Genomic DNA, 11,308 nt, shown 5'->3' with positions numbered 1-11,308 from the left:
ATTATGACCCTACAAAAGTGATTACTTATAGGCTGTTCTTAAAAAAAAAAAGAAATTCATCCAATGACTTGCAAAGCTGCTACAGAAACAACTTTCGACTTTGAGGATCTTGATAGAAATGTAGTGGAGTAAAAAGTACGATATTTGTCTTTCAAATGTAGTGAAGTAAAAGTAAAAGTTTCCCTAAAAAATAATACTTCAGTAAAGTACAGATACTCAAAAAGTGTACTTAAGTACAGTACTCAAGTAAATGTACTTAGTTACTGTCCACCTCTGCTCTTTCCACATTGGCAGATAATTTAGCTTGTTTTAAGCAAAAACATTGATTTTATTTTCCAGAAAACAAGAAAAAATATATTTTTCATATCTTAATATCTTGGTCATTTTACTTATTTAGTAAATGTATCTTGACCTACACTGTTAGACATTTTATTGTATTTTTGCGGTAACTTACTAGCAGCACTATTGCCAGTAAGTTACTGTAACTGCCCCTTTACAGTAGCTTACCTGTAAATGTGTTTTACAGTATAATGCCCTTACCACAATTTCATTTTACAGTATGATGCCCTTACTGCAATTTCATTTTACAGTAAAATACCCTTACTGCAACTTATTTTTACAGTATAATAATTTTACAGTAATTTTACTGTAATTTATTTTACTTTTTATTTGACAAAATCTTTATTTTTAAAGGGGTGGTAAAACACATTCTTTTGAAGGCTTGATTGTGTTTGTGGGGTGCACTGTTACATGTGTTCATGCTTCGTTTTTAAAAAATAGCATTTTTTTTTTTCATATATTTGACCTTTATTCTACACTGCTCTGTCCCTCCTTGTAAAATGGTCTGATGATTTCCGGGTTGTATGAAGCCAGTCCCTCAAAAATACGCAATGGGCTCAGATTGGTTAGCTGGCCCAGTTTTTTGTGATTCGCTAACCGCAGTGCACGTTTGTTGGAAACGTCACGCCCCTTACCATACCAATATGAGCCCGAATCAGACCCAGAACATTTTAGTGAAGATGATCGAGCAGAACCTGTTCAGTCCTCAAGAGTAAAGACTGCAGATCTATAGTGATCGCTACTGAATGGCACTGTTACTTTTGTATTTTTAGAACGATTATAGCCAAATATCTGTCGCAAGAACTATTAACCCAAAACGAACACTAAACATTGGCTTTACTAGTAGCCAAATAACACACAGAACTATGTTTAGCATGCCTGTAGATAAACATTACATAAAAGCTCTAATCAAAGAATAATTTACACTAATGCCAAGTTCGCTGTTGAGATTTTAACGTTAGGTGTTTGTAACGTTAGGGGTGTTCGTCGGATAACGTTAAGTATGAATGAGCATTTAACAGACTGGTTTGCAGAACAGCGTTGTCATCTGTTTACTTCCTTGCTACAACGTACAATTAACGTATTACAGGAAAACACATTGATGAAAAATAAATCAGACTTACAGGTTGTGGCCCGTAAACAGCTTCTGTTTGTAAATCCAGCTTTCTGGACAAGCCATTGTGCAAATCCTGCATTAAACTCACGAAGATTGTGGAAGTTTTCCTCCGTGAAATGTCAAAAAGCCGCGCGCCCGTTGTGCATCCACACTGGCAGTCACTGCATGAAAAGTGGGATTTTCGTCAGTATGTGGCACTGTGGATAGCCGTGAAACTTCAGGTTTACCATTGTGCACGGCAATTTGCAGGCAACACCGAAAACTGCCGGAAATTGACGTGGGCCTTGCTTGGCAGTTGTCCCCCCATGACCCCCCCCTCCCCTTAATTCTAGGGGAGGCTTTAACATGTAAATGAACATGCTGTGAGCTACACAAATGCAAATCAGAGTAGCAGCAGGGGGAGTTTTATCTAGGTTCTGAATTTTTTAAACTAAAACATTTTAAGTTAAATGTACTCGTTTTAGTTCACATTACTAAATTTTTAGAGCAACCAGTTTGCTCCAATTTTTTAAGTAGATTCAACTTGTCCGGGCTAACAGAGTAGATTAATTACTCTGTATGTCATTAGCAATAACCAATGTTATGTAAAAAAAAAAAAATACACACAAAATAAAAAGTTACGGTGTTATGCCTATATGTAATTGAAGCACTTTTGCCAAACCCATTAACTTAAATAAAGTGAAAATAAATATAATAGGTTTTTCTGGAGCTGGTGGTCTGAAACCTCAATGAGGTTGAAGAATATAGGGATAAATTAAGCCCCTCTGTGGACTGATTTCCGGACTCTTGTGATCTCTCTCTCACACACACACACACACACACACACACACACACACACACACACACACACACACACACACACACACACACACACACACACACACACACACACACACACACACACACACACACACACACACACACACACACACACACACACACAAAACATTCAATGAGCCTATAACAAAGCTTTTTTTTATTCATTGTGTCACTCACACATACAAAAACAAAGAATTGAATGAGCCAATGACAGAGAGCATTTATTTTGAATGTGCCAATCAGCCACTGCAAGCGTACACACACACACACACACACACACACACACACACACACACACACACACACACACACACACACACACACACACACACACACACACACACACACACACACACACACACTTCAAAGTCAGATCAAAGCACTGCTGCAAGATTTGTTGTTGCTTACAAAAAAAATGCAAAGAAAAAATGCAAATAACATTCAATCACAATTACCTGCTGCCACAAGTGCATGTAAGCATAATAAATATAAATAGTGTTTTTGTCAGGTTTACATTGTTTATACTTTCTATAAAGTTAATACTTACTTCTTCTTTTTTTATTATTATTATGTTTATTGTTATTCTTACCTGTTTGGTACCATTAACCTTTTTGAGTTAGTTAAATTTAATGATTTTGTTAAAAATAAAAATGTTACATGATCTCCTATTTCGTCTTTTCCTTATTGCATGGTCAGATTTGTCTTAGCATGTTTTGACATTTTTGTATAGTCTAAAACAACACAGATGCTTTTTTTATTTTATTTACAATTTTAACTTGTGATAAAATGTACAACTTAAGAGGTTAAATTCATAAAAACATTGGTTTATAGATTTCAGCCTTTATGCAGCTATGCAGCCATTGGGTACTATTGCTATCTAGTGGCTATTGATATTTTATCTTTATTTAAATTTTATACCAACATAGGTCACCAAAGTCATCACATTTTTAGGTTTTGGCTGTGTGAACATACTGGAATTATTTTTTTTACTGAAGTTAAATAAATTTTAAATATACATAAATTAAATATATAAAATAGATATATTTTACATAAAATATGGTACTTTTAGTGGTAAATAAATTCAAAAATACAACAAAAATAAAAAAAAACTGCATAAATTGATAGTTTTTATATTATTGAAGACATTGATATAACATTTATTTAAACAAATATTTTGGATCACACCTCAGACCACCGTGCCCAAATGTGTCCACGAAGGTCCAATTAACGGCTGTAATATGAAGGTCCCTTGAGGGTTAAAGTAACAGTTTTCTATTTTAATTTATTTTCAAATGTAATCCATAATAGGACAATTTGCAGCTCAAGAAACCATTTCTTATTACAGTTTTTCCTCAATCGCTGTGGCTAAATTTTTTAATACTTTTTTTTCTCTTAATTTCAGATCTCTGAACAACTAGTTCTACCAGAAAGACTCAGAGATAGGATGATGAATGAAGCATACATTTATTAACAGCCCAGCAAGCATAATAAAGTTTTGGCATAGGCCCCGTCCATAGTTAGTAATCCGAGGGTAGCGGATCAGCATATCCCTGCCTGAAGATGAAGGCAGGGGCGCAGCCGATCCCCCTTTTGAGGTATGGACGGAACCATCCTGGTGGTGGTGGGGAGGGTGGAGGTTGTTGTCGCATCGGCATCTGCGAACTCAAACATGTGTAAGTACGACCTTTATACAGAAAATATGAAGACGTGATTGGATAGAGATGAAGTTAATAATTGACGAAGTGATTAAGTCTTCCTGGCAGAACTTAAGCTGAAGCTTCCATTTCCCTTTCGTTCAGTCACTACGACGTACGTTAGTGACTAACGAATGGGGGTTTCGCCTAGAAGCCAATTACCTTCGAGGTGTTTAACAGCGTGCCAATCCCATGGGCATGTGGAATTTGCATGCGTAACTCCGCCCCACCTCGTGGGTATATAAGTAAATACGCTAGCAACATCGCATTATGTTTCTGCTTTGGAGCCAAGAGTACCTCTTCACTCCTTCAATCCTGCTAACTGAGTCTTTGTCAGCCTTCGAGACGAACAGCTTTCCAGAGGCGTTGGTATCTACGGCGCATTCCAGTGATCGCATACTGCCTGCCTGCTGATCTGCGCAGTGGTCTGTCTGAAAGCTGGTGTGTGGTCCCTGGGCGCTTCTGCGTTCTCTGCGAAGCTTCCTCTCACAAAAGAGCTTGCATGTGGCACGTCCTTTTCAGGATGTCTCGCCCGTGTACTTCTGGGTGTGGCCGGTCGTTGAATTCCTCTGATGGGCACAATCTCTGCTTGGTATGCAATCTCTGCACCGGGACGCCCAACAGCCTCCCTTGTCCGGGTCGGTAACGCTGCATCGCTGCCCCATACCGGGTACGTCTGTAGTCCGAATGACCCCGCTGGTGCAGTTCCTGGGAGCCTGGCTCCAGATTCCAGGGCTGTCCCGCTGGGTTGCGAAGACAATCAGGCGCGGCTACGGGACGCCTACTTTCATGTCTCCATCCTACCTCGACACAGACCGTTCCTACGATTTGCTTTCGAGGGGCGGGCATACCAGTACGCGGTCCTCCCATTCGGGCTATCTCTGTCCCCTCGCGTCTTTACGAAGATTGCCAAGGCAGCCCTTGCGCCCCTCCGGCAGCACGGGGTTCGCATCCTGAACTACCTCGACGACTGGCTCATAATGAGTCACTCTTGAGAGCAGTTTTGCGAACACAGAGATCTGGTTCTCCACCACTTAGCCCGTCTGGGCCTTCGGGTCAACTGGGAGAAGAGCAAACTTTGCCCCGTGCAGAGGATCTCTTTTCTTGGTATGGAGATCGACTCGGCTTAGGCGTGCGCAGTCTCTGCTGACTTGCCTCCATCAAATCGAGAGCAAGAGTGCGGTTCCACTGAAACACTTTCAGAGGCTCCTGGGGCATATGGCATCTGCAGCCGCGGTGACGCCGCTCGGATTGCTACATATGAGACCGCTTCAGCACTGGCTACGCAATCGAGTCCCGAGATGGGCATGGCAGTCTGGCACGCTCCGGGTCCAAGTAACCCGGGCCTGCTTACAGACACTCACCCCGTGGTCGAACCTCAGCTTTCTACGGACAGGTGTGTCCTTAGAACGAGTTTCCAGGCATATTGTTGTATCAACAGATGCCTCCACCACGGGCTGGGGTGCCATGTGCAATGGACAAGCAGCCGCGGGCTCCTGGACAGGACCCTAGCGCCTTCTGCATGTCAATTGCCTCGAGTTGCTGGCAGTACGGTTCGCCCTGCACCGCTTCCGAGCGTTGCTGAGGGGTCAACACGTACTTGTCCGGACAGACAACACGGCCACTGTAGCGTACATCAACCACCAGGGCGGTCTACGCTCCCGCCGTATGTCTCAACTCGCCCGCCATCTTGTTCTATGGAGTCAGAAGCACCTGAGGTCCCTTCGTGCTATCCACATCCCGGGAGAACTGAACCGTGCAGCCGACGAGCTCTCACGGATTCAGCCACTTCCTGGAGAATGGAGACTCCATCCCCAGACAGTCCAGCTGATTTGGGAACAGTTCGGCGACGCACAGGTAGATCTGTTTGCCTCCCACGACTCTTCCCACTGCAGCCTGTACTATTCCCTGACCGAGGGCACTCTCGGCACGGATGCACTGGCGCACAGCTGGCCCCAGGGCCTACGCTTATATGCGTTTCCCCCAGTGAGCCTTCTCGCACGAGTACTGTGCAAGATCAGGGAGGACAAGGAGCAGGTCATGTTGGTCGCCCCGAATTGGCACGGCCAGACCTGGTTCTCAGAACTGCTACTCCTTGCGACAGCCCCTCCCTGGCCTATCCCTCTGAGACCGGACCTCCTCTCTCAGAGACGGGGCACTCTATGGCACCCGCGTCCAGCGCTCTGGAAGCTCCATGTGTGGCTTCTGGACGGACGCAGCAGGTTTGAGTGGCCTCTCACCTACGGTGGTCGCCACCATCACTTCCACTAGGGCAGAGTCTACACAACACCTCTATGCGTTGAAGTGGAACCTCTTCGTCACCTGGTGCTCTTCCCGCCAAGAAGACCCCTGGAAATGCCCGATCGGGTCCGTGCTTTCGTTTCTCCAAGAGGGGCTGGAGTGAAGGCTGTCTCCCTCCACCCTGAAAGTGTATGTGGCCGCAATATCTGCCCATCACGACCTCTTGGGAGACAAGAAGGTAAGTCAGCATGACCTGATCATCAGGTTCCTGAGGGGGGCGAGGAGACTGAATCCTCCTCGCTCTCCTCTCGTACCCTCTTGGGATCTCTCATTAGTCTTACAAGCTCTGCAGAGGCCTCCCTTTGAGCCTTTGCGGTCGGTCGATATTATGTTCCTGTCGATGAAGACGGCTCTGCTGACCGCATTGGCCTCCCTTAAGAGGGTCGGGGACCTGCAGGCATTTTCGGTTGACGAAGCGTGCCTAGAATTCGGGCCGGCTAACTCTCACGTGATCCTGAGACCCCGGCCTGGATATGTGCCCAAGGTTCCTACCACTCCCTTCAGAGATCAGGTAGTGAACCTGCAAGCGCTGCCTTTGGAGGAGGCAGACCCAGCCTTGGCATTGCTCTGTCCAGTACGCGCTCTCCGCGCTTACGTAGACATGACGCAGTGTTTCAGGACCTCAGACCAGCTCTTTGTCTGTTATGGTGGAGAGCGGAAGGGAAGAGCTCTCTCAAAGCAGAGGTTGTCTCACTGGATAGTGGACACCATTGTTTTGGCTTACCAGCAGCAATGTCGACCATGTCCCCTTGGTGTGAGGGCACACTCCACCCGGAGTGTGGCCTCCTCTTGGGCTCTAGCGCATGGTGCCTCGCTAACAGACATCTGCAGAGCTGCAGGCTGGGCGACACCTAACACATTCGCCAGATTCTATAATCTCCGAGTGGAGCCAGTGTCCGACTATGTACTCGCACCCCCGAGGGGCCGGTAATGGACCAGGCTCTGGTGTCTTCGCTTGCTCGCCACTCCACTCCACGGACTGGATACGTGCGATATTCTCCTCAGGTGAGCTCCCCGAGAGCCCTGAGCTCCTCCAGCACTGTCGACGCCGACATCAGTTCAGTCTGCCCTTTCGAGCCCAGACCCTCATGTCCGGCCAGGTGCCCCGTGTGCATGGTTCCCCTCCGGCGACCCCCACATGTGTATTTCCACCGTAAGCCTCCTCAGTGAGCAGGTGTCTTTCCCTTGGCAAGCCCTTGCCACCCCTAGGGTTAAAAATCCACCTTCGGCTGGTACCCTAGAGTTTCCCATATGCAGCCCGCAGCGGGTCATATGTGTACTCTCTAAGTCCTCCCCACGGGTAGGCATCTTGGCATTCCCTCACTGGGATATGCTTCCCAGTGTACCTTGGTAATCCTGTGATAAGTGGGAGTCCTACGGCCTTAAGTGGCGGGATCTCACACTTACGCAGGGCACTGGATGACAGCTGAGTGGCGCGGTTATACTGGAACCCCCATTCGTTAGTCACTAACGTACGTCGTAGTGACTGAACGAAAGGGAACGTCTCGGTTACGTATGTAACCCTCAATCCCTGAGGAGGGAACGGAGACGTACGTTCCTCTGCCACATCAGCTGTGCTGCTGGAACGCGGAGTTCAGATCTTGGCTCCGCAGCAGATACATAATGCGATGTTGCTAGCGTACTTCCTTATATACCCACGAGGTGGGGCGGAGTTACGCATGCAAATTCCGCATGCCCATGGCATTGGCACGCCATTGGGCGCTGTTAAACACCTCGAAGGTAATTAGCTTCTAGGCGAAACCCCCATTCGTTAGTCACTAACGTACGTCTCCGTTCCCTCCTCAGGGAACGAGGGTTACATACGTAACCGAGACGTTTCTTGTTCACATCAGATTAGAATTTCTAATTGATTGAAGAAAATTGCCTTTGTTTTGGCACAAAAGAGTTATTACAATTGTCTACAAATTGCACAATCAATGCACATGCATGGCTTGTTGAGTAAAACTGATGAGTTGATTCACAACTTCTAAACATTCTTTCATCGTCAAATTTCATCGCCATCACATGCAGCATTATCCATTCTTCACTGATCAAAATCTGTCAGACATGTTATATTCTATGAATATTTATGACATAAATATTCTGCAACACACACACGCACGCACAGTACATAGACTTTTGTGGAAATGTGTTACACATGTAAGCTGAAAATTCTTGTCATGGAAGAGCAATTGGGAGATGTGCAAGAAGATGTACGTATGTGTTAGAGAAAGACATAATAGAGTGTAAAAATTAATAACCAACTGAATTTTAAGCTTACATGTAACACATTTCTTTAAAAAGATAAGTGGATTGTATTAATACAAATGTTCATTTTCTTTTGTGTACTACATTATTGACTTTTCCCAGTCAATTTTTTTTTACTACTGTCTGAATCTGTATGTCAATCAATTAATTTTGTAATTGTGGTGTTCATTGAATAAACGCTCTCAAAAATAGGTTTATAAACTGGCATGTAGCCTCTTTATTTCTTACACACTGAACCTCACTCACCTAGCTCCTTCTATTACTGTCTTATCTGTTTGGTATGTTACTGCCATCTAGGGGACAATAATAGGAACAACCACTAATCACAACAGTTATCTATCTATCTATCTATCTATCTATCTATCTATCTATCTATCTATCTATCTATCTATCTATCTATCTATCTATCTATCTAAAATTACTAAACTAAAACTTAAAACTATTTCAAATGTCAAACCTGTAAACCTTAAAAACCTTAAAATTTAAACAAAAACTTACAAATTAAAGCTGTAAAAACTACTTCAAACTTTCAAGTCTATCTTTCACAGACTAACTTCAAACTTTGTTTACGGTGCAGGTATGACGTCAAAAATCAAGCTGGTTTTTCCTCCAAAAAACAGCATAATTACAAATGTGATTTTGATTTTATACAAGTTTAATAAACAATTATTTAATACTAAGTGACTTACATTTTAGACACGAGATTCTCTGTTTTTGCTCCACGAAATCTACGAAAATAGTTCCAAACAGAGCCACGGGACGATTTTACTTCTCTGAGGTGTACATCAACTTTTTGAACCAATTTGGTTGATGAATGATGTGATTACTTCGGGGGGGTTTTTATCGATTAACGGCTCTAAAAAAAGACAATATAGCATTATTCACAGCTCAAACAATTCTAGCTATCTCTTCAAGCTGTGATGTGTCTGCTGTCCCACAATACTACATTATCATGTTGTAGTGCCAGTGTAATGTTTTTACTAATGAAGCCTTGTTAATAAAGACAACATCCATGCAGACAGAATACTAATATTATAAAGAAATTAATAATGACTGATGCTATCGTAAGTATGAAGGGTTACTTGCATAGATACTAAAAGCAGCAATGTACTACCCTTACAAAAATGAACCATGGTTTTACTACAAATAAAACAAACAAAAAAACATGGTTATTGTAGATAAAGCAATTAAATTTAAAATAAAAGTATCTACCTATCAAAACTGTCCAACTTTAAACTACATTAAACTTTAAACTTCAAACCTTCAAACTTTAAGCTTCAAACTTTTTTCAAACTTTCTTGTCTAGCTTTCTCAAGCCAACTTCAAAGTTTTTTTTACAAACTTTACTCTAGTTATAATCTGTTACTGTTACTATTGGACAGTTTTTACTGTTATTGTACACTATTTTTAACAGTGTGTGTGTCATGAGGGTGAGAGTAAATGATGAGAGGATGTTCATCTGTTGGTGAACTATCCCTTTAATGCTGATCTATGGCAGATTGAAGAAACAGCAGAACTAATGGATGACTCTGGGACAGTGGGTGAACCGGAGAGACACTGGAGTGGATCAATCTCAGGGAAAGGCTAGTGTTGAAGAAACAGCATAACTAATGGATGACTCTGGGACAGTGGATGAACCGGAGAGACACTGGAGTGGATCAATCTCAGGGAAAGGCTAGTGTTGAAGAAACAGCATAACTAATGGATGACTCTGGGACAGTGGATGAACCGGAGAGACACTGGAGTGGATCAATCTCAGGGAAAGGCTAGTGTTGAAGAAACAGCATAACTAATGGATGACTCTGGGACAGTGGATGAACCGGAGAGACACTGGAGTGGATCAATCTCAGGGAAAGGCTAGTGTTGAAGAAACAGCAGAACTAATGGATGACTCTGGGACAGTGGATGAACCGGAGAGACACTGGAGTGGATCAATCTCAGGGAAAGGCTAATGACTGAACTGTCTGGATGATGGGACAATGAACACAACTACTGTGACTGTAGATGTGAGTCTACATAGAAAAATAAGTAATAAAAAGTACTTAATTCAGACACACAAAAATGAAGTGACTGCATTATGTGATTGCTTTAATTTATATTTTTTAAAGGTCAATGTGAGGGTATTTCCCAGAATTCGGGCCTATTTCTGTCCACAGGGTGTAATTCTATAAAAAAACGAATTAAATCTAATACATTTTGGCACCACTAATTAGTATAAATTAAAACAAGCCTAGACTTTTTTTATGGCTGCTCTTACTAATGATTTTAACACATTTTATTGGTGTTTTGTGGTACATTATCTGTGTTTTGGTGTTGTCCGCCACAAGAGTTCTCATGTTATGCCATATCTCAAACATTATTTATCACAAATTAATTAAAAAAAAATATGCATATGAATGAAATGTTACCTGAACTAATAAACTACATGCACAGATTAAGCATATATATGCATTTTGTACTTTATTTTGCTTAATTTCTACCTGTCCCATGGTTTAGTCGTCATTACTAACACGCTCTGCATATAGGGACTTTCCTACTTTTTTTTCATCAAAAGTTTATTTGGTAGCCATGGTAACCTAATTTCACAGTGAAGCACATGGATTTCAAGCTGCAAGACTGATGCCTTGATGTCCAGAAAAGTAAGAAAATCTACTCTTTATTCTTTGCGTTGGGCATGTACACTTATTATGCGTCATTACCATATGTGTTGTACTTCTATATTTTTAAACATTTTTGGATTATTTTTGTCACTTTAATAGTTAAAATGGTG

The sequence above is a fragment of the Gobio gobio genome, assembly GCF_949357685.1.
Source record: "Gobio gobio genome assembly, contig: scaffold_108, whole genome shotgun sequence".
In the NCBI taxonomy this organism is placed as follows: Eukaryota; Metazoa; Chordata; class Actinopteri; order Cypriniformes; family Gobionidae; genus Gobio; species Gobio gobio.
The sequence above is the reverse complement of the archived record's forward strand: the minus strand, read 5'-3'. Positions refer to the sequence as shown.